The following is a 22,870-nucleotide window of genomic DNA, read 5'->3' on the forward strand; positions in this document are numbered from 1 at the left end:
AGGGGGAAAATAAATAAATAAATAAATAAATAAATAAATAAAACTCGCTGGGCATAAACAGCTCTCTTCCGGAGAGAAAAACCTCCCTCCCCGGAGGCCAGAGCCAGCCACAGATAGGCTGTGTCAGGGATAGACCCGTTCGCCAGGCAAAGGCCCTTCAGGAGGTTTAACGAGGCAGGGCGTTTAACGGCAGCGGTGGGCGAAGCCCCGGGGCGGGAGCAGCAAGAGGGTCCCGGGCAACCTCCCCCTCCGGCGAGAGGGTTTCGGGGCCCACCCAGGCCCGGTCACTCGTCCCACGGGACGGGCCCGCGGGCGCCCTCACCCCGTGGGTTTCCCGCGGCGCTGTGAAAAGGAGGGGGGGGGGGGGGGGGGGGGGAAGGAGGGCGGCGCGAGGCCGAGCCGCGTGACCGCCTGAGCCGGCGGCACGTGGCCCCGACCATAACAAACAGGCGGGTGGGCGGGCGCGGGCCGCGCTCGCGCCCTGCCAAGGGCGGGCGGAGGGAAAGGAGAAGGAGGGGGGGGGGGGGGGGGGGGGGGGGGGGGGGGGGGGGGGGGGGGGGGTGAGGGAGGGAAAGAGGGGGGGGGGGGCGCTAGCGGCGCGGCGATTGGCCGCCCGGCGCGGTGGGCGTGGCCGGCGCTGTTGTTCCCCCCCCCCCCCCCCCCCCCCCCTTTACCGCCGTGGTGCAGTGCTGAGGAGGCGCCAGGCGGGGGCCGCTGCCCGCGCGCTTCCCGCCCTCAGCGAGGCCGCTCGCCCGAAGACCCCCCCCCCCCCCAACCCCAACCCCAACAGCACCCACTTCTCACACACACACACACCCCCCCACCCACGCAGCAACCGTGGGCTCAGGCACCCCCCCACACACACACACACCCCCCCGCGTGAGCCGCCCGCCCTCCCGCAACAAGCCGCGAGTTGCGCCACGCAGCAAGCAGCGCCCCTTCTCCTCCTTCTCCTTCTTCTCCTTCCCCCCCCACCCCACTCCCACTCAGGACTCTTCTTCCCCTTTTCCCCAAGCGACGCGCCGCTTCACCCCCTCCCCTCCCGGCACCCACCTGTGGGGCGGCCGGTGTCCCCCCCCCCCCCCACCTCCATCAACCGGCGACCGGGCGCGGAGCACGCAGAGGTCTGGGGAAGAGCGGGGCGGGGGGGGGGGGGGGGGGAAGTGCTAAATATACCCGCTGCCGGCGGCACCGCCTGTGTCACGGACCCGGGCTGGCGAGCGGGCGGCGCGGCCCGGCCCTCCACCCCCCCCCCCCCCTTTTTTTTTTTTTTTTTTTTTTTTTTTCTCCTTTTCCGCACATCTTGTTTTCTCCATACGCACTTAGAAATGCGGAGCGCCCCCCCCCCCCCCCCCCCCCCCCCGCTCCAGGCGTGTGGGGATTGTTGTTATTTTTGCGCGATTCGGGATACCCACGCAGCGAGGAAAACAACACGGCGCAGTCCCGTCCTCCCCCCACCGCCACGCCGCAGCTCGGCTGTCACTTAGCTCCTTCCCCCACGTCGCGAGAAGCACACACACACACACACACACACACACACCCCTATGTCGCGACAGCGGCCCGCGCACCTGCTGCGCGCCGTACCCCTTCAGCTGCCATCTCCTACCAGGGGTGCGCGGTGTGTGGAAGGTGGCGGGGGGGGGGGGGGGGCACCCCCCGCCTCTCCCCTCCCTCAGCCCACGCGAGGCGCCCGGCCGGGGTCTCGCCGCTGGCAGCCAGGTGCGTGGGGAGGAGGGGGCTGCGCGGGTGGGCAACGGCGGGGAAAAGTGAGGGAGAAGGGTGGGAGCCGGGATGGAGCGAGTCCCCCCCTCCCGCCTTCCCTCACACACAACCCCCCCCACGCACACCACCCCCCCACCCCCCCCCCCCCCTCCGATTAGTGTTTACCTCAAGTTTGAATTTTATCTGCGCAACATGAGCTGGAATGCGGACATGGAGGGCGCGCACACGCCCGCCGCTCCGCGGGGGGGAAAAACACGCGCGGCCCCCACAACACACCCCACGCACCCCCCCCCCCCCCATACACCGCCGCACCAACATGGCGCGATCACCCTCACACACACACACACACCCCCCCACCGCCACCACCACCCCCCGGGGCGGGCAGCCCCTCCAGTCCCGCCGGTAACTTACCTCCCGCAGCGGCCGCTCCTCCGCCGGTTCTCCTGCTCCGCCGGTTCTCCTGGCTCGGCGGGGGAAGGTGCCACCGGGCAGCGGGGTTACCCCCACCCGCCGCCGGGCGCGGAGACAGGTGCAGGCGCGGCGGGAGCGCCCGGGGCAGGGCGGGCCGGCCCCGGGGGGGGGGGGGGGGGGGGCACCGCTGCTGCTGCCTCCTCCTCCTCCTCCTCCTCCTCCTCCCGGGCTCCCCTCAATGCTTCCCTCCCCACAATGTTGTTTCATTATATCATGTCCATCATGTGACACCCGGAGGCCTCTCTATGGAAACTTAAAGGGGACTTTCATGTGACGGCGACAGCGGGACCCCCCGGACGGGCTTGGGGGGGGGGGGGGGGGGGGCTCTGAGACACCCCCCCTTTCCTCCCGGGGGGCTGCGAGCCGCCCTCACTTTTCCGAGTCAAATCAACTTGCTGCGCTTGTTCGTTCTACTGTCCTTATCATTAATAATAGTGTTTGTTTTATTATTTTTTTTTTCTTTTTTTTTTTTTTTTTCCCCTCCCCTCTTCGCACAGCTGATCGCTAAAGGGAAATAACCGCTCGCTGCTCTCCCCCGACCGGCCAAGCGCCTTTTACAGAGCGGGGAGGAACCCTCCCTCCCCGCTCTCCCCCGGAGGATGCGGGACCCGGTGCTCGTCTGCGGGCACGGTGTGCTGAAAAAAAAAAAAAAACAAAAAAAAAAAAAAACAAAAAACCCCCCAACCAAACAAACAAAAAAAAAAGACAACAAACAAAAAAGCAAACCCAAACTTGTTTGTATCAGACTGAGGAGGCTGAAGGTGGGAGCGATGCTGTCGGTGCGGCTGTGCGGTGGTCGTGAACGTGGTTTGGTTTTTTTTTTGTTTTTGTTTGTTTGTTTGTTTTTAACTCTGCCAGTCGGTAGGGAAACGTTTTACCGGTCTAACCTCTAACGCCGTCGGTTTTGCACAGCAGGTTGCCGTACAAGAGATGCTGCGAGGAGCCCCGCTCCTAGGGCTCTGCGCTTGCCGCTGCAATTATACAAGCTGCGCGTACAACCAGCCACCTCTCAGAGAAGAGAAGAGGAAGGATTGAAGACATTCTCCGTCATTTGAGAAAACCACGGCCCCCCCCAGGGCAGCCCGCCGGGGGCGCGGGCAGGGCGGGCGGGCAGCGCCGCGTTTCTCAGGCTGCTGTTCTGCCTTCGGTGCTGAAGTGGGTTATATATATATATTTCTTTTTTTTTTTTTTTTTTTTTTTTTTCCCCAGCTCTCCTCTTACCCCCAAGATTTAGGACGAGGGAGCTAAAACCCACCTGGCTCCATGGTCCCACCGCCGCACTAGGCTGGCGATGCTCGGGGGGGCTCGTGGGGTTTTTCTCCAGGGGAGGTTCCTGGGGGAGCACCCCGAATTCTCCTCCCGAACCAATGGCATCTCCTCAGTACTGGCTGTCCAGTGCAAGGTTCAGAGGGCTGGCTTGGAGGAGGGGATGGATTTGCTGTTAAAAACTAAAGGAGGAAAAGCATGCTGCATTCGTTCCTTCCTTACGTCTGGCAATTGCAGCCCCTCGGCAGGTTAAAGTATGACCCACAGGTGCAATCAATTTTAAATCTGGAATTTAGTTTCTTCAGTGTCCCACTGAGTTTTCTTGAAGGGGGCCATATAAATAACCTTTTTACTGCCTGCGGAGTTTAGCTGATGCCCGTCACAGGTACTGTCAGCCCCGGGAGGGGACCGGAGCTGCCCGAGCAGGCAGCGCAGGCCCAATCCTGCCCACGATGGCAGATCATCTCCCTTCGCCCTCGCGTTCCTGCTTTCGGAGCTGAAGTGCCTGTGCTGCACCCCGCTCATTTCCAAGTGCCCGTGCAATGAGCTGTATATGTTTTACGGATCAGTGTTTCAGACACCTCTACTATTACTTTCCAAATTTTTCGGGAGTTTCATAGAAATTATTAATGACTTTAGCTGAGAAGAGTTAACCAACTGAGGAACAGTTCGTCTTCCTTTCCTTCCTTCTTCTCAGAGTCTTCCCTCTACCCACCCTACACTTCATCTTTGTTTACCTGTCCCTTCCCATCCAATTTTGGGAGGATTTCTATCTCTGGGTTCCTTTCTGCCATTTTATCCAGGTTGTCCCACTGCCGTGGAATCTAGATCCAGCACATCTTGCTTTCTACCTCCTTGGGCCTTATTTCCCTACCTCACTACACCTTTTTTTACTCTATATTTCCTTCTTCAGATCATCCTTAAAGGAGAAAGATGCTGGAGCTGGGATATAAAGTAGTCTTCTAGGAGTGCTGCCAGAACCGATCTGTTTTACTCTGCTGCTGCTGCTGCTGTTGCTGTTCTGCTGTGTCATGGGAAGAGAGTTACCTAGCCACACCAACCCTCGGAAACGGCACCTCAGGCAGAGCCTCTTGCTGCAAACCTGAGCCGTGCTTTACAAAGCTGAAGGGTAAGTTTGTCTGGCGCATGATTTAGTCTGGAAAGAGAAGGCATCTCTCCCTTTCCGGGCTCTGGCGGGGAGATCGGTGCACGATGTTGGGAGATTTGCAGGGGGGCAGAAGTGGCGGCAGCAGCAGTGACAGCGCATCATCACACAGCTTTATTTCATTTTGTCAAGCCAAGACGCTTTGGGTTACAGCCGAGCAGAAAAGCAAAATGATGCCTTTCTGTAAAAAGGGTGCTTTTTCTGAAATTTGCTTTAAATTTATGCAAGGAAGTATTGCGCTAAGAAAGAGCAGGGATTCTACCTCCTCTTAAAAATTGTTAGTTATAAAATCTTTACGATCTTGGCTCCTTCCACCTGAGCCTGTTTCCTTCAAAAACTTACTTTCAAAAATGTGAGGTTTAAAGACAACTCTTCTCTCTCACTCTCCCCTCCCAAGTTTATGTTCCTTGGAAAGGCCTGAAGAAGCCTGAGGCAATGTCTGCCTGTGAATGAAAAAGGTTGGAATAAACACCGACGTGCACATACAAGCGCATATATGTGCGCACGCACAGGATTTAAAGCATCCCATTGAAGTGCATATACAGGAAAATCCTTCATCATGTGAGAGGTTTTAATATCTGCCTTAAAATTAATCCCTAACTGATGCATTCTGTGTTGTAGCAGATCACAGGAGGCTCAATAGCTGAGGTTCCTGTCGCAGGTTTTTAAAACTGCCAAATAAAATCCCCCGTTTGCTGTTGGATTAATTTGTGTTTTCACAGCAGCCACCTGGGAAATGCTCATCTTGTGAAAGCAAATAAGAAAACTTTATAGGGCTCCGGTCCTATTTTTCCACAATAAAAAAAAAAGGTCTTTGTCATGGGGTCAGGGCAAGATCCGATGCTATTCCACAAGGAAATGGTTAAAGGGCCTGTCACAGTTCTTCAGTTCGTCTGCTAAGAGATAACACTCCTGATTTTATTAGAGCTTGAGCTTTGGAGATGGTCCTGCTCACTCGTCAACGTTGTCTTTGCTTCTTTTTTGTTTTTTTTTGTCACTGAAACTGAATCTTCCCTTTTCACTTCTCTTTCTGATTTGTTTCACTCTTCGGTTCCCATGTATTAGAAAGTGCAGTTTCATTTAGACGCTTGACAGAAGAGAAGAAAGCCTGATTCCAGAAAGCAATTTGCACTAATATATTTTCTTTGCCACTCACATGAAAACATCACTCCTCAAACAGATCTAGGTATAAACAATGCTGACAGGCCCTCAAAAACAAAACCAAATTGTGAAATTGAGGCAAATAGCCCAGAGAACCTGAAATGTTCTGGTTTCTAAAACACTGGCTGCTGTCAAAAATAGGGAAAATTAAAGCTGTGTTTACATGTGGAGCAGAGTGTTTGTTGATCGAGTTTCTAAGGTGATGTAGCAGGAAATACTGATCTTAGGAAAAATGACATGAACAAAGCATGAAACTATAATTCATCAGCTATTTGTCAACGGATAATAGAAAAAATAAAAAAGGATATTTAAAAAGCAGTGAGAGGTTTTCACTGAACTTTTTCTCTCCCTTGCTGGCAAACATAAAGGCAGCCTCTTACCTGCTCTGCTCATGAATGTAACTATTTGCAAAAGCAGAGCTAAATCATTTATCAGAAGGAATGTTTCCGTCAGATGCAAATACCTACACTAGCTGCTGTTTCTACGTCATGTCACGGATGAGATTGATGCTTGAACAAGGTTATAATGTACCTGCATTTTCTCCAGATTGGTGCCAAGCTTGCTGAGTCATTTTCCCTGTTCCCATTCTGCAGTCGGCTGCTCGCTCGCTTTTCCCTGTTATTTGTGTGGGTCGTAAGCTCAGCAACAGATGAGAATAAATGCTTGTATTTCTTTAGGCTGCCTCCCTAAGGAAATAAAGGTTCTGCTGTGCTGCTTTTCTGTTCATATCTGTGTCCATCCCCCCTCTCCCAAAAGTTTCTGAACCCATTAATGAATTTTGGATGAATTTGGGAGAATGCAGGTATTTCAAAGGCAGTTACATTCCTGCAAGTTGCACACGGGCAGGAGGGAGAGACCCAGATCAGAAATTGAAGCGGAACTTAGCCAGAACACATCAGGGGTGGCAGCCACCTTCCAGCCACCCAACGCATACGTACCAGCCGATTAATCTATATGTAGCTACGCCTATCCACAGTGCTGCCATATCTTGTCTAGTATAGTTTTCACTGACAGGCAGGGGATATCATGGAGAACCAAAAGAACCAGGGTAGTTCAGGGAGCAAGTTGTTTTCGAAGCAAAATAGTAGCGGAGTTTAAGGAGTATCACCGTATGCAAGGGAACAGTTAGTACCTGGGAATGCCACCACATAGTTTTGGGGAATGATCTAGCTTTTGTGTCACTCCCGAAGCAAACCATGGCAGAGGAGCCAGGCTGGGCTGTTCTTAGAGCTAGCATGGCTTGTCAGTCTAGTGGTCTGTTGGTCTTGGCACTAAAGCTATAGGCAAAGATCCCCCATCCGCACCTCTTCCAAAGGTGGTCAGTAGATGCGTTGCCGCTGAGATGCCTACACCCCCAAGGGAAGAGCAGTCTCAGCCACAGGCTTGAGGCTACTGACTCCTACAGCCCCGCTCGCCCATCTACCTTTCTGGTGTAGCCACGCTGTAGCTGGGGCTCAGAGTTGGCTTATGCTTGAGAAGAGCCAAGCCTGGGGTGTCTCCTCATGAACAGAAAGGAAACGTGGTGAGTTCCTACCTAGGCTGGAGCCTTCCCGACTGCCTAACTGAAATTATGGCATGGGAGAGCTCCAGCCCTGCATCCCCATTTCAAGGTGTGCTGGGAGGCAAGCACAAGGATGATGGTCAGGTCAGGATCAGACCCCTTCTCACCTGAGAGCTCAAAGGCTCAATTTGTATGTCCTTTCTCTACCAGCTGCACCTTGCTTGGACCAGCCTCTGCAGGACAGCTAATCCTAACGCTATGCATAACATACGCTCTCATCTCAATTGCAATTAGTTTGATGCAACAAACGGTTTCAGCATGACAAACTGCAAGCTAAAAAAAGCCGTGCCTTCATATGTATAAACTGGATGCACAAAATATGTATTGTGTGCCACCTCCCTGATGTCCCATATTTGTTCCTGCAGCGGTCCCAAGTGGCATATGCTCCCGCGATACCACATGGTCTGAATGGACTCCTGGAAATATAGGAGTGATCTGGCACTGGTACTCTTTGAAAACAAGGCGTTAGTTGTTCTACCATGAGATGCTGCATATCGACCTCTTCTGGAAGGAAGAAGTTCACATATAAGTTAAGATTCATTAACCTCTGATGATTAATCTATAAAGTTGGAGCCAGCCTCCCTATCAAGAAGCACGTTATTATGTCTGTTACAGCTGCTAGACACCAACCAAGATCGGGGGCCTTGTTTTCTGGATATTATTATATAGTCATACCCTAGGAGATAACCTCTGCCTTGAAGGGCTTACAAAGCAAAAAGACAAAAGAGTGAGCAATATAACTCTCAGGCTGAGCAAACATGGTGACCTTTTGCAAATGTCAAGTTAATACCATGATCTGGAAGTGGAAGGGGTTTATCAGAGGGCGGGTGGGTCAGCAGGGATGGAAGGCACTCAGGTTTCGGGGAGTGAGGTGAAGGAAAAGCCATAGCAGAAGCTGCATGGTATGAGATGGAGAGGAAGTGCACGTAGAACGTTCTATAGTCAATCAGCACATCCAGGAAGACAAACGGGGGGAAAAAGGAGTCTGATGACCCTGTCCACAGCTCACAGCATCACCAGCTCCTACCTGTAGCCTCTTCCCCAAAGCCACACAGCTTGGAGAGAGGAGATGGAGAAGGCAGGGGGTGGACAGCATGGTTCCTCCTACGTGCTGGTTCTGCACAGGCGGCTGGAGGTGTGATAACCCTGTTTTGGGGGTTGTTTCTCTCTGCAGCTCGGCCTCCTGCAGCTGTTTTTGTTGCAGCTGAGCCTCAGGGCTGGAGTGAGACATAGTTCAGCGCTCTAAGTCCAGGGCAGCACATAATTGAATATTAACAGGAACAGCTCCAGGAGCTACTGGGACTCAGGAAGTCACAATTCCTCCTCTTGCTGCTCCTTTGCCTTAGCGGGAGGTGATTGCTGGAGGCCTTAATGGATGTGAGACATAATATACTTCCTCCACATTAGCTCCAGTTTGCAAACTGAGGCTTTAACCACATCCTACCCTCTCTGATCATTTCCTCATGCACCTTTTCAGCAACATGTGAAGTGCACTAGCTACAGCCACCCCAGCGTCCCACAGGCAACCAAGCGGAGAAGTGCAGAGACCATACGAACATTGATTTTACACCTCATTTCTCCAGTGAACAAAGGGGTTCTCACCTTTAAGGCTTAGCAAAATTTGCCAAACATAAATTATTGAACTCTTTGCCTCTGTTTCATCCTTCTGAGAATGGGAAATATTTATTTGCTGATTGGCGATGTTATGAGCACCATACAAGGTCCATAAAGTGATTTTTAAGTTGAAAACCTTTGGTATCATGCCTTTGTTAAATATTTGAGGTAAAATATAGCAAGAAATTAATAGGTACTAGTGACTCTCCATACTGCCTGTCAAGACCATTTAGAGCTGCCCGGTGCTCAGTTGCTCCCTTTCCAAAAGTATGGATAGACATCATTCTCTCCCCAAAACCATGCTGCAGATCTACATGGAGAAGTTCAGTCTACAGTCATGTTACTTGTACAGAATAAATAAAGTGTTTCACAAGAAGAAAGTTGCCCACAGAAACCTGTCCATGCCATCTGATCATTCAAAACCTGGTGCTAGTCTAAGAAGGGAGAAGGTAACACCTCCAGAGCACCAGAAAATTCCCAAAGACCCTAAGGGCTATGCTGAGCAACAGTCAAAATCTTAAATTACTTCATTTTCTCCTTTTTTTTCCCTCTTCTTTCTCACTTTAAAATTCAGTGTCTTTCACCTTGGTGTATCATTTTCCTTCAGGTCCACCAGCACTTGTTCATTGCATGACCCCTTTATTTTTCAAAACACCCCTCCTCAATCTCCTTTTTTCATTAGTTGATGTACAATAGACTCTACCATGAGACTGCTTTTGGTTTTGTTTGATTTCTCTCTTTCTTTATCTCTACCCAGAGACATCCAGCAGATTGTTTCATAATCTTCCCAGAGTTCAGAGAAAGTATATTCCTTCCAGATAGCCTGTGAACTCCCTCATTCCTTTTCCTCCTCACCTGCCTTTCTTGAACAACAGTTCTGGCAAACTTTATCCACATATGATTCCTTATTAGGGAAAAGTAAGAAATGTTCTGTTTCCCAGCCACACAAGGTGTGTTTTTGCACAACTGCTTTGCATGCCAGCGCACTCACTGATTTTTCTAGCCCTTGGAAGTAAGGACCGCAGCACCACATTCATCCCCCATCAACCACACATCGTTTGTGGGAGATCTGCAGAAAAAGAGGCTCTTCGTTCCGCTTATATGGAGCTACATTGGTACATGAAAAAAGAAAATTGGTGAAAGTATGCAACACACAGAAGGAAGGATTGATTTTGTTATTGGTCGGGGAAAGCTCCGTGCTTCAGTTGGTATCACTGACTTCCTCCTGTTGTTGGATAATTAATTAACACCAACTGTGTGTTTGAAGCTATGCTAAAACGCAAACACAAGATTTGCATCAATGTTTTGCATTCTGGGTGGGCACGGGGAAGATGGAAGCATTGGCACACCTAGAGAAGACAGTCATGGAAAAGGAGAACTGGAGAGAGACTGGAGAATCCCCCCTCAGTGCCCTGAGCAGAATCCAACCATCCCCAAGAGAGGCTAATCAACTTCCAGAGAGGAAGACTTAAGAATAAATTCAGAAATTTTAATTCAAAGAAATTTGCTTCAAATTAGAAAGCTTTTAGGTTTGATTTGTGGGGTTTTCTTCTTTCCCAGATACCTAGTAACAACGATTTTTTCAGGAAATCAAGCCAATTTAGTTCTGTTGTACCCAGAACAATTGTCAATATCCTTTTTGTAAGTCTCCTCTGTCTTAGAAGATAGTTTTCATATTCTCATGCATTTTTTTTTCCCTTCTGAAAAAAAGCAAAGAAAATCAAGTTTTTTGAACCATTTATAATACTTGTTGCTCTCTCTACAATTTGTCTCCATCTTTCTTATACTTTCTCCTAGCACAGCATCCAAACCCACACCTGATATTCTGACTGAGCCCTCATTAGAGTGGAATAATTGCTTCTGATGTTTCACCTATTACACTCTTCTTCATATGCCCCAGAATAAGTTTTGTCTTTTTCTGCAACAGCTCTCTACTACTCAGCATCTTGTTCACGGCTCTTTTTCTGTTGAATGGCTGCTTGACCAGTGATTTGCCACTTGACATTGACATATTTGTTGCTTATGACCTTACTGAACCAAATCTGGTTGATTTTATATTACTACTTTAATTTCCCAGCAACATTTTGGAATGCATCCTCCAGAGTAACTGTATATTCTTTATTTCATCATCCAAATAACTAATGAAAATATTAGAATCAAGTCCAGGACCAAACCCTGTGGGAGCCCATTTGGAAATCCCTCTAAATTTGAAGGAAAGGAATTAGTAATTCTTGTGTGAATACAATTTTTTTTCTGTCAAGTACGTCTTAAGATGGTTTCACAGAGATCATAGTTCCTGGTCAGCTTATGGGAACGTTATGTGAAATGGTGTTAAAAACCCTGCTTATTTCAAAATATATGACATATAGTCCTTCTCCCTTATTCTACAACACAGTTGTTGGGTTCAAAGATGGAAATTAGCTGGTTTTAACATCGCTCAGTTATGACAAATCCAATCCGGTTGATTGTATGGTTCTATTTTCAGCTTAATAACTGATTATTTAACAGTTTATTGTATTATTTTTCTGCATTGCATGCTAAACTGACTGCTGTATAATTCCCTAAGTCCTTCTTCCCCCCTCTTTAAAGACAGGGGCTGTGTTTGCCCTTCTCTCCTCCTCTGGGATCTCCCCCGTTATCCATGAGCTCTCCCAGATAATTACTAATGAGTCAGAGATTGCTCTGGCTAGTGCCTGAAGTGCTCTAGGGGGAACTTCATCCAGTCCTGCTGACTTGAATTTGTCTAACTTCTCTGAATGATTTTATCTGTTTCTTTTCCTATCTTGGATTGTCTTACCCCCTTGGCAAAAGTAGTTCTGATAAATATCAGTTTATCATCCTTTTTTTTTTTTTTTTTTTTTTTTCTCCAGGGGTGCATCATAAGAAATAATGAATGGTCCAGTCTTTTTTCTGTTGTTATTTCTGTTGTCTCATTTTCTGTTATTTCAGTTATGTATAATTTCCATTGTCGCCTTCTTATTTCTGTTACTTTTACAGATCATTCTTTTATCACCCTCTGTATCTCTTCCTAATTGAAACTCATTTTGTCCCTGGTCTTTCTCATTTTAGTTCTCCATAGTCACACTTTTCCTTTACAGACATCATTTTCCTAGTCTTGTTTCCAGTCTTTGTACAGCTTAATGTCTTCTCCTTTTTCTGCTTCCCCCACTCTTTCCTTTCTTCAGAGGAAGACACTCCATGATTTTATTATCTCCTTCATTTTAATTAACTTCCACCTTCCTTTTCTCAGCAATCTGCTCCCCATTATTCGTCGGAGTCTAATCTCAGAGAGCTACAACAGTTTCCTCCTCCCACAGGAACTTTGCTCCATCATCTGAACTTTTGCTGCCAGCCTCCCCCAAACATAGTTTAAAGCCCTTCTGCTGGGCTTGCAAGGCAGTTATCGTGCAGTCTCTCTTTGCAGAGCACCCTTGGGTAATTTTCCAGTTAGGAAACCATTATTTATTTTTCTCTATTATTGCAGATCTAATTAATAATCAATTTTTCTCTTAAACCCATCCTCTCTTCTGCAATATGCTAGTCCTTGCCCTGACTTTTATTCCCAGCCAGAAGGATGAAAAAGGATATTTTCCATATCCTCATCTCCTTCCCCCTTGTCCCCAGTGCCTGGATTTAAAGAGTAGATAGGAGGCTTTATTTAAAACACTTTTTAGGGTGGTAGATTAATGTGATGGTTCCTGTAAGCATTACAGAGGTCACCTGCATGCTGAGGCACCCTTCTCCAGCTCGGTGGGAGACCGTAAAGGCATTTAGGAAATACAGTTAAGAGGTCTGAGTGTACTGTGCATTGAAACATGAGATTTAGAACGTCCAGCACACAGATGCTATTTTTTTTCCACCAAAAATTCTGTTGATATCTTTTAGGAAATCAGACAACAAACCCAGACCCGTATGAAATGCATTAAATTAAGCTCCCAGTCCTTTGGGTCACTGTTCTTCATAAACTGATTACATCTCTAAACAAAGAACAACATAAACCTTCAAGGTCGTGTAAGCAGCAGACCTGCAATTCCACCTACGTCCACCTACCTCTTCTTTCTCGTTAACTTGACACAGGTGGCTCTTGCTCAAGGCTTTCCTTAGGCTCTCCAGACTCGCTGAGCAGGTACAAGGACTTAGGTAGCATTTAAGCCAGATGACTATAGCTGTCAATCTGTGTTTCGGCAAAAAACAGTAAATAAGTAGCTCTCGGTATCTGAGCAGTCTGTTCCTCATCACTGGGGCTACTGGTGAAGCTGAGCATTTTGCCACCTCAGAGCCAGCACGTACCTACAGTGCTGAGCCCACGGAGAACACTTGGTGGGACCCAGAAGAGTAGAGGTTATTCAGGCTTAAGATGATAAGGCTTACTGCTGTCTTTAACTACCCACAGGAGATTATTGAAAAGACCACGTCAGATTTTTCTTGAAGGTGGGCAGTGATAGAACAAAAGACAATCAACCCAAGTTGTGGCGGAGGACGTTCCAACCAGATATTAGATGGAAAAATAAATGACAATGAAGGCGATCAACTACTGGAACAGGAGTCCAGAGAGCTTTTGGGATCTCCATCCTTGCAAATCTCAATGGGGCAAGGTTCTGAGAAATCTGACTGCAGGGTGAGGTTAGCCCTGCTGTGGGAGGGGAGTCTGGAGATCCCTGGAGGTCTTTCCCTCGCCAAGTTGTTGGGTGATGCTGGGATCCTGTGCAGATGGGTCTGGGGTGGTTGTATTGCTGTCCTGCTCGTTTGAGATGATGGCCAACACAATTGCTAGACTGCCCGAGTGTGTTGGTTCTGTGCACGTAAATTTGTAAGACTACTCTGTGCTGAATCCAGAAGACTATATTTCATATAATAAGAAAATCCCAGGTAATTATGAATTAATTGGTTTAACACTGATCCCAAACAATAAAAAAAAAAAATCTGATATAGGCTATGGTTAGTAATGAATTAAAGGATGCTAACCTGATTGATATGCCTGAGCAGTTTTATGGAAAGCCTGTCATGTCAAACAAATGGATGTTTTTTTAATGAGAATGTAAGTTTGGTTAATAAAGATAAGGCTGTTATAAATTATTTAGATTTCTGCAAGTTATTGAACAGTTCCTGAACACGTTCCCAATTAAAGGAAAATGGTACAAAACCTAATCTGGTATACTAAATGGATTAAAAACTATTTCAGCAAGAGATCTTATAATGTAGTTTGAAATTCAATTATACTAGAGATATTGAAATCTTCCATTTATTTATTTTGGACCCTGGATTGTTCAGTGTCTTTAGGACTGACCCAGAGGAAATGATAAAAATCACCACCAATAAACTTGCAGATGATGTGAAAGTGAGCTGTACCGGGCCCGTGGTAGGAGAGCAGCAAGGAAATAAGATGAATACAACAAAGTGCAGTGTCACTGTTGTGAAAAATATAGATCATGTTTGCAAGACAGAAGACAATGGCCCAGAATGTGGGAGCAATGAAACAGCCCAAATAGCCCACTAAACGGGAACATGTTGAGAGTGAGAGAATTTTGCAGCATCCCCAACTCAACTAACAGCACTGAAAGCTTTTTTTTTTTTTTTTTTTTGCAAGAAAAAGACTTTGTGATGTTCTTGAAGATGGAGAAGAGATTGATTTGCCACCCAGGATGGCATTCAGTAAGCCATTGCAAGGAGGTACAGATCACCACCATGCGGGGATTTATATCAGTACAAGAGTGGGAGGTTGCTGCTACCCACCTCCTCTGCACTTGCAGGTGCCTGGGACCCCTCTTCCCTGCCACGGCAGGGATCCAGGATGCCGGCCAGCAGCTGGAGAAGGGAGTGAGCCTCCATGGAACGCTTCATATTCCTCTTCCTCATCCCTCTTTCCTCACTCGCTGGCACGAGGCATCAGCTGGTTTGTTGGTACAAGGGAGATTGCAGCCTCCTTCGGCTGTCACGTCCTGAACCCCTGCCAGATTTGTGTTGCAAGAACTGATGCCAGTGTTTTTAACCCAGGGTGTATTTGGCCCCTAGTGTTCTCCATGACATAGAATAAACATTAGGGAGGAGATTCAGGCTTCAATGAGAAATGCTTTCCCATGATACGTTTTCATTTTGGCATGCACACTGTTTATGATGAAAGGATCCTAAAATAATTGTATTAGATGAACCGTCTGTTCTTCTTGCTTTGAGGCCAGTACAGCATGACATTTCAGAGATAAAATGTTGTGGAACAGCCTCTGACTTATAGCCTGATGGAACTTTTCTGAAGCCATTCTTCTTTCTCCTTTTATTTGCTTGAGGTTTATAACCTGAAAACGTCAAGCTTGCATCACAGCATTGCCAAAAGATCATCCTGTGCATTAGCTAAACCTTAAATTGTCAGCAAACTTAATTTTTCTTCAGAAGGCTGATTCACAAGCGGTCAGCTCCTCAGTGGAAGGAACTCCTCCCTCCAATTCAAAGGAATTCCAGGATCCGCAAGAAATACTACATTTCCAGGAGGAGACTCTGTCCTTAGGAGAACTTATTTCTGTGTGCAAGTTCAAGTGAGTCTACAGGACCTTAAATCAACAGAGGCCAATGCCAGATCAGTTGCTGAGTAACTGATACTGATCATCACATCCTGACCAGCTGGATGAATGACAGCAACAATTTCTTGGGATAGCATCTGAAGTCTTCTGCATTTTCCTTCTGTGCAATTAACTCATGACTGTAACCTTAATGAGGGGAAATTAATTTGTGTCACAGATAGACAATTTTGTACTGTGTCCTTTGGACAAAGGTATGTAGTTATAAAAACTCTGAATCATTATGCACATTGCTTAGATTATTGCAATTACAGGAAAGTGAAGCGCGTGCCTTGCCAAATGCTTTGAGAGTCACAGGTGAAAAGGGCTAGCCAAAATCCACATCATTCATGTTGGGCCAGATTCTGCCTGTCTCCTTTGGGAAGTGTTCTGTGTCTCAAAACAAGAAGGCAAAAAGTTTAGTGGGTCCTTGCTGCTCTTCTCCTTTATACACTCTGCGTTGTGGAAAGAGATGGGATCCCATCATGCTGTTTTTGGTGGAAGGACACGATGCACCTTGAAGGAGTTCAAGGCCACATCTCCAACATCACCAGGACACCCAGAAGCAATGCTGAGGGACACAAGCTGACCCTAACATGAAGTATGGCATATGATGTACCTGGCAAAAATCTTCTTTTCATGTCTGTGCAGGTCCTTTTGCTGTAGACAGTGACCACGCAGGGCACAAGCTGAGCCTTCACCATCACAATTATTTATGTTGCACTAACTTGGGATAGTTGCTTCATAGCTGAGATTTTTGAAAGCCACTGAGGACAGTGACAATTGGAGGATGATGGAAGTCTCAGCCTAAGACATGACAAGTCCTGCCCCTAAGACCTTGGGACTGGCACTTCTGTCTGCACCTTAACAAGCAAATGGGACAAACTGAGCAAGTAATTTTTGTTGGATCATTTATTTATTGTTCTGTGCAAAGCACAGGGTGTAACTATCCCCAGTAATTTTTGGCTATTGAGCTAGCATCAGACATCACTGTGTTACTATTACAGCAAAACATATTAGCTAATCGTGAATTTACTTTTAGCCACGGTGACTGCACGGCTTTCCTGTTTTTGCGCAACGCTGCAGGACGTGAGACAGATCCCACAGTCACTAATTTCTCCTGGGTGGAGACTTGCGTATTGCAAACAGCCCCATGGGTGTGGGAATGCGCACAGGGGCATCGCTGGAGGTCGTCTGTTGGACGGGTTGGACCTTGGTCTGTTCCAACAGCAACGTCTACACTAGTGACTAAGTGGGGTCAGGGCACAGGGTCAAGTGTTGCCCACGCTGTGAAATCTTCGATGTGGTCCCTGGTGTAGTTTAGCCAAGGTCAATAAATGCTCTCCCAGAACACGTCTGGGCACAGTCCTGAGCCTAACACTCCTGATGGATGATTTGACTACAAGGTCCCTCTTTGGAGGGTAGAAGGGTTTGTCCTGGTGATCAGGTGCCACCAGTGGGACTCGGCGGGCTGGGGAACACAGTCAGTATGGCTGTTACTCGGTTGTTCTTCCATGGTAGTTGCTGTCAAGAGGCATTACCCAGGTGTATTACAGTCCTTTGATTTGTCACAGATTTTTAATGCAAAGAAGGCTTATATTTCCTAGTGACTTAATGCTTCATAGCTAATCTTCCCCAAAATACATGGAGGTACATCAACCAGTTCTAAAGACCTCTTGTTCTTTTTGTTCTTTAAGTCATCCTTTTTTTTTTTTTTTTTTTTTTAACCAGCCTCTCTTTTTCTGCTTTCATATGACTCCTCTAGATAAACAGGGGTTGCCAGCACTCGGAGAGAGGAGCTAGAAAATACTCCCAAAGCACAGCACCTGGAAACACAGCCAGCATGTATAAGCCATGGCTGAGACACAGTCTGGGCACTTGTCTTCTCTTTTTTGGGGATTGTTGATGTGGTTTGCATGAGAACATCTGTCATGGTTTGAGCCCAGAGGGCAACTGAGCACCACACAGCTGTTTGCTCTCCCCTTCCCCCTATCAGGAATGCGAAGGAGAAAATGAAGCAAAATGGCTCAGGGTTCCAGATAAGGACAGGGAGGGGTGGCTCACCCATTACAGTCAAGGGCAAAAGCGAGGCTTGTTAGGGGAAGGAAAAAAACCCCATCACTAATTCAAATGCTAACAAAGACAACACTTAACAGACAAGGTGGGATGGTAAGAAGAGCCACCACATCTCAAAACACCTTCCCCCCACCCTTCCCTTCTCCCCAAGCTCAGCTCTGCTCCCCATCTCTCTCCCTCCTCCCCCAGCAGCGCAGGGGGCAGGGAATGGGGGTTACAGTCAGCTCACCGCTCCTCCCTTCTCAGGAGTTGGGGTGCACATCCCTCCCCTGCTCCACCTGGCCCCCCTCTCACTGCAGACAGTCCTCCACGAACCTTCTCTGGCGTGTGTCCTTCCTACCTGATGCAGCCGTTCCCGAGCTGCTCCGGCGTGGGTCACCCCCGCGTGTTGCAGCCCTCCCAGCGCCGAACCACAATCATCAGGGGCTGCTTCTCCCCTTGGAGCCTCTGCTTACTTTGAGTGCAGTTGCCTGTCCTGGTGTGGGCTCCTCCACAGGCTTCAGGTCGGTCTCTGCTCCACCACGGACCTCCATGGGTGGCAGGGGGGGTGGTCCTGATGTCCCACCATGTGATACAGGGGTCTCAGCTCTGATGCACCTTCCTTCTTCCTTCCCCTGACCTCAGTGTTCCCATAGGTGTCTTTCTTGGAGTCCCAACCCCCTCTCAGGTTCCCCTTATTAAGCATATTATTGCAGAGTTGCAGCCACCCTTGCTCATTGGCTCATCCCTGGCCAGAGGTGGGTCTGACTTGGAGCCGGGGGAGCTTCGAGAAACTTCTCACTGGGGCCACCTCTGTAGCCCCCTCCCTCGCTACCAAACCCCCCACCACTCCAAGCTAGCACAGCATCCCAAAATGCCCTTTATGTACCAGGCAGGGCTAGGCATTATGGGCATATGCCCTGGAGCTGATGCCTGCTTCTCTCCATCCACCGTATGGAATGAGACTCAGCCTTGGATGCTCCGGTGCCTGAAAAGGACAGTAGCAGTGTCCATACTGAGAAACCAGCTCCCTGGTTCCTAGGTCTGTCCTAAACCTGCACCCAAGAAAGACCAACTTATGCAGCAGCCTGTCCTCTATGCAAAGGGCACCTGAGGCACAGTGTACTCTGTGCTGGAAGAAGACCAGGACCATACCATAGCAAGCCCCACATCGAGAGGACCAGTCATACCCCAGCAAGCCCCATCAGGTGCTCTCACCGCTGGCTCCTCCTGTGACTCCCAGGCTAGCTCCTCGCTCTTCACGTGCCTCTCAGTCAGCCACTACCAAGGGATGTCCTGGATCCCCAACCCTTCTGCAGGGTGGACTCAAAAAGCCACCGATGAGGAAGGAGATGCTCAACCCTGTAGGTCTTCCATGGCCTATCCTGGAAGGCAGGCGTTGTGCAGCCTTGATGGAGATATTACATGTACTCGTCTTTTGTCGACACTTTAGTTTTTGTTAATTTTGGGTAAACAGTCTTCCTCTAGCAGAATAAGCTCTCTTTTGCATTATGCTGACTTTTTGCTGGTATAATACAAAAAGCACATGGGCTTTTGCTGACGCTGTTATTCCAGCAAAATGTTTAAGCACGGGCTTAGCCTAATTCTTTGACAATATTCCCAGATTTATTACATGCAATGAGCAAGCACAGAACAAGTATTTCACTGACAATTTCTGGATTGGAAACAGACACAAAGAAATAATTTCTCTTCTCTGCAACATCCTAATTGCTCCTTTTTCTCTCTGACAAACTGTAAGATTACCAGTTTCCTAGGAGGTTTCCTTACTGTGTCTCATACATTAAAAAATTTCCAATTTGTTTTAATGCCCTTTCCTGTTTGCATTTTGAGTTGTCCCTTAGTTTTCTCAATATCCAGATTATACCAGACCTTCCAAGGTTTAAAGCCTATGGTTTCAAAAGATATTAAGTGATTTTAACAGTGCCTTTCTTTCAAAATGCATCTGTGAATGTTTTATAATATTTTTCTGTCGTGCTACTTATTTTTTAGTACTATTGAGTTGTATATTTTAATGAAGATTAAAACAGCTGAAGGACAGTCCACTTACTTACAAATGAAAATCAACTGCAATTTTAATGTTATGTAATACACCTTTATGGGAAAAATCTCGTAGAACTGGGTAAGGAAAGAAAGCAGTGGGAGTCAATAGATATTTAACTCAGTTTTATGGAAGTTATTTTAAAACACTGTAGAGTTAAACAGAGAATAATTTAATTTTTACGGAGTTTTTAATAACCTCTAAAATTCTATTGCATTGATTTAATATCACCTAAGAGCTCAACAGAAAGGTATAATTTCCTGCTAAATTCTATAGGATCGTACCGTAGATTTGTATCCTAAAAATAATTTTATGCCCAAGAGAACATCTTCTCTGAGCAGGAGTCTGCCTCCCCCCAGCTACATCTCTGTAAGATGCTTTAGCCTGAGTTCCTTTTGCTCACATTTTGTTTCTAATATTTTATCTCTATGGAATAAAAGGGAGGGAAAGAAGAAAGAAGAGGTTGCCTACCTCTTTTTCAGTTACTCCGCTTAATAACTCAATGTCTTTCTCTGTTTGCCCAAATGTCTGCTTTTGGAAGCTCCATATCATGTCATAAATGCTACTTGTTTGAACAAACAGAGATTTATTTACGGTGCTGAAAGGACTTTTTGTGCTCCCTGCCTCATTTGCAACATTATTACTGATTGATTTCTGCTGTACCTATTATTGACTTGCCAGCAATATTCCAAAGTAAGGTTGGGTGTATGTCAGAAAAATTTGTTGCCTTACACTGAGCCTTTTTCGTCACCATTTACTAAATATTGTTCCTCTACCCAGCTACTGCTCCAATAAACCAAAACAGCTAGCTGTTGTCTGAAATGAAGAATAATTGGAAACACCATGCCTGCTTCTTTCAGCGCAAGTAACAATTCAGCCATTTAGGGCTCTTCTAACACTCCTGAACGCTGAACTGCTGAAATTTTGGCTCCTGTTAGGTAGTAATATTCAAATTTACAAACTCCTGGCAGCATTTACCTCCATGCTACACAAAGACGGAGCGGTCAGGCTAAAATAACACGCGGGATCCGAATTACTGCATGCAAAAAGCCAGTGGGTGAAGTTGCAGCATCTTACCTGAGTGTTTCCTAACCAAGGATTTGTTTGCAAGTGGCAATTAATGAAGCTTTAACGATATTCTCTGGGAAATACGTGCAGCGAGACTGCTCGCGGAGCTCTCCGGGGCTGCTTTTTGCTCGCTGCGCTCCTGCAGGCCCGTTGCGACGGCCTCCAGGCTGGCAGCGTGAGCTCCGGCGTGCTGCTCCGTCACGAGTGGAGGATGGGGAGGGACACCCCACGTTTCACCCGGGGTGCCAAAGCTCTCAGAGGGTCGGACGCGGGAGCCCGCAGGACGTGCAGGATGCCAGAGGTAAGGCTGGGAGAGATCCCACCAGGGCTGGATTGCAGCCTCCTGCTCCAAATACTCGAGTCCATACCTACAGAGAGAAGATTTCAGGACCTCACTAGGTGATGATGCCTAGCTAGCTATAAACCCAAGCAACAAAATTCTCTGCTTGAGATACCAAAGAGATGTAGACCCAGCACAAAGCACACTAGTGTTGTCTCCTTTCCCCAGCAGCTGGCTGTGACTCCTCCCTTGGTTCCCCCTCCCAGACATGACTCGTATCTGCAGGGTGGTGCGCCTGGGATGCCACCTCCTTAGCTTTGACCACCCAGTCTGGTGCCCGTGATGCATCCGATGGCAAAAGTCTCTCCCCCGCTCCTGTCTCTGAACTTCGAGCTCTCTCCCGTGGTCCCTGTATCACAGGGACGCTGTGTCATCAGTTCTCTTTCGCTTAGGAAAAGTTATTTCTGGATTTAAGCACAATGGTCTCCTGCCTTTTCAGGAAGACATAGGCATGACGTGCTGTTCAGATGATGGCTCTCCCTTGCTTGTCCAGCTGAGGGGATGCAGGACACCCCCAGAATCCATTTGGGGGAATTTTCAACCACCTTGAGTTTCAATGGGGAACCATCTGGAAATGTTTTTTCAGACACAATTCAGCTCAGCCCATTGGCAGTGAAGATAAATGAAGCTTGCCCATAGAAAGCTCCTCCAGCACCGTCTGATTCCTGGTTTTGTTGCTTTTTCAAGTTTGTAAGCCTAAGGTCCAGGAGGAAGATAGAGCAATAGTGACTCACGTGGTGAAAGGGTCTTAAAAAAAAAAAAAAAAAAAAAAAAGTATACAAAGCATTTATACTTTGGACGAGAAAATGTAGACCAGCAGAACCCATGGTTTGTCCAGAGGGCTAGTGAGTAGGCAGATGGACCATTGTCTGAAAATGGCACAAGGTTGGCACCTCTTCCAGCCCAGGCATCCCCACTGGGCTAGGCTACACCTGAGCCCCAGGCAGGAAAGAAGAAACACCAGAGCCTCCAGGAAAAGCCACCACTGATTTCATTATTGCTAATCTTTGGCTACAGATGATCCTTAGATACCGTAGTGATAGATGAAGCACAAGGATGCAGAGAGAGAGATACAGGACACCATCAACAAAGTGGGATGCCACTCGCAGGGCTCCACGTCTGATGGCACAGCACGGATTGGGAGTGTGCATCTGCTTCTAGCCTTTATAGCACGGGCAGATATTCGGGCAATAAAGACAATAGTGAGTTTATTTTGACTCCTTAAACAGATGATCCCTGTGCACCGTGCAAATATAGGTGAGATGGACTGCCCAAGAGCCCTATGAGTAAAACAGGTGCTTCTGTGTCCTTTTGATGGGTAACATAGAAGGAGAAGTTGGAGACAGACATGCAACCGAGCAGAGCCAGCAGGGATTCTCAGAGGAGACGTCCTGGCTCTGCTGAAATGGATGAAAAACCTGCCACCGGCTTTACTGGGATTTCAGCCCAGGACTTTTGGATGTTTTCTGCACACTTCTCTTGCTGTCTCTGTTATAGTGAAGCTGTAAGAGGCATCAGATTGCATCATTGTTTGGGCATCACATGAAAAAAGCCTTGTGCAATGCTTCTCCTGTGCTACTGGCGTATTTTTGCCATCTCATGTGGCACATCTCTTACTTTGTCTTAAAAGTATAACTGGCTGGCATTAAGGCATTTTAGATTATATTATATTATATTATATTAGTCCCTGGAAGTCCAAAGTGGTACCAGGAGAGCAGTAGGGCCCAGCTGGAAAATGTGTTACAGCCCATAAAACACAATCCTTTGGGTGTGAAAGGTTAGACTGAATTATCCAGCTATCTCTTCATTATTTAGAGTGGTTAATTATGGAATTAGATTG

The 22,870-nt window shown here is 47.6% G+C and overlaps 1 protein-coding gene and 1 long non-coding RNA gene across 2 annotated transcripts in view; one reads left to right on the forward strand and one right to left on the reverse strand.

The window, feature by feature from the left end:
* LOC104368568 (endonuclease domain-containing 1 protein) overlaps positions 1-2,334 on the reverse strand; it is a 176,523-nt gene extending 174,189 nt beyond the window's left edge. The window contains exon 1 of the mRNA XM_042792580.1: positions 2,134-2,334. The gene's annotated coding sequence lies outside the window, so the exon portion shown is untranslated. The remainder of the gene's footprint in view (positions 1-2,133) is intronic.
* Positions 2,335-3,110: 776 nt separating this feature from the next.
* On the forward strand, positions 3,111-14,028 carry LOC116962362. The gene is made up of 3 exons (XR_004407531.2): positions 3,111-3,348; positions 4,373-4,588; positions 7,712-14,028. It is a non-coding gene; the product is annotated as an uncharacterized LOC116962362 (long non-coding RNA).
* Positions 14,029-22,870: the final 8,842 nt, after the last annotated feature.

The sequence above is a fragment of the Tyto alba genome, unplaced genomic scaffold (assembly GCF_018691265.1).
Source record: "Tyto alba isolate M040663 unplaced genomic scaffold, T.alba_DEE_v4.0 Super-Scaffold_2, whole genome shotgun sequence".
Classification (NCBI taxonomy): Eukaryota; Metazoa; Chordata; class Aves; order Strigiformes; family Tytonidae; genus Tyto; species Tyto alba.